We start from the raw sequence: 1,494 nt of genomic DNA on the forward strand, positions 1-1,494 counted from the left end.
TGACTATTTGAAATTGTTTTCATTATTAAAAAAATTTTAATTTTCAAACGTTTCTCGTACAATACGTATTATACTACCTGGTGCTCAATCCGGTGCACCCAGATCGCCGGCTCACAAATTTTAGTAATTTTTTCTGTTTGAACAATCTAAATTTTTTTAAATTCTCGTAGAATCCGAACTAAGCTGTCTAGTGCGCGACTAGATTCATCCGAATCGTCGACTCACTAATGTTAGTTATTTTGGCAATAGGCACAATTTAAATTCTTAAAAAGTTCTCATAGAATATGTGCCACATTATCTGGTGCGCGAACCGTTACAGAAATTTTTAACAGTGTAGGATTATCATCCTCAACTACACCAGTCACCTTGCTGAGCTATATATTTTCTGTCACAAAAGTAACAATGTAAGTAATTTCTAAAATCCTTATTTTAACATATCTGCCCACAAACTGTAAGTGCTGCAGTTAATTCAAAATATTGAACCCTTAGTGTTCTAACGTTGCAAGAAGCGGGCGATTTATATGATTGTTATTGCCGCACTTGATTCGAACCGTATCTCACATCACAGTAATACAGGAATTTGAATTTCAGTCGAGAAAGGCGGTTGACTTTCAGATGTAACCAAAAGGATCATACGCCAGTTGAAAGTCAACTGATGATTATAACATGACTTTAAGTAACGCGCTTGGTTGAAAGTCAACTGCTTTATGTACGTAAAATGTACTTTATAGGTTAATTTAAGACAGAAAGATTGTTGACTTTCCGTCAACGCGTGCATCTGAAATAAAACTTATAGGTTAATTTAAGTCAGCTGATTATTGAAATACCAGGTACAGAACGTAAATCTTCAATCCTTTTTTGTATTTTTTTTATCACATGTAAACGATTATTCTAGTCATAATAAAATCCGTTATAGATCTGAGTACATATATCAAAATAAGAAACGTTGACGAAACGACTATTGGCTACTTTCAGCTGCTCTCTTGGCATCTCTTCTAAAATCGCCAAAATGCGTTTAAGTGTTTGCGCATCGCCGCATCACATTTCGCGCACGCCTTTCTGCCAGCACAAATTGAAGAGCGCGCGAATGAAAATCATTCTAAACTGAACATACCTGTCAGTTAATCATCATATTACTCGTATAATCAAATAGGAGAAACTGCACTTAAGTTCCATTTCTGGTTGAAATTAAGTGACTTACTTAATTTAATGCAAAAATGAAATTCATCTACATTTAAAGTTCATCATCTTGTATTACTGTGATGGTGTTGAGTTCACTTTGCACCATTTTTCTACTCAAAATAGTAATTGTATCAGTTATGATAAAGCATTGCGCACTTAGAGTTTGGCCGTTTTGACAAGCGTGCGATATATATTATTGGCACAATCGCACTTGATACTGACCTGTTTATACCACAGTTGCTACCCTTAAGCTGCAAGTGTTGCAGTTAATTCAAAATATTGAGCGTTTAGCGTTCTAACGTTGTTTTTAGT

This window comes from Belonocnema kinseyi, chromosome 8 (assembly GCF_010883055.1).
Source record: "Belonocnema kinseyi isolate 2016_QV_RU_SX_M_011 chromosome 8, B_treatae_v1, whole genome shotgun sequence".
Classification (NCBI taxonomy): domain Eukaryota; kingdom Metazoa; phylum Arthropoda; class Insecta; order Hymenoptera; family Cynipidae; genus Belonocnema; species Belonocnema kinseyi.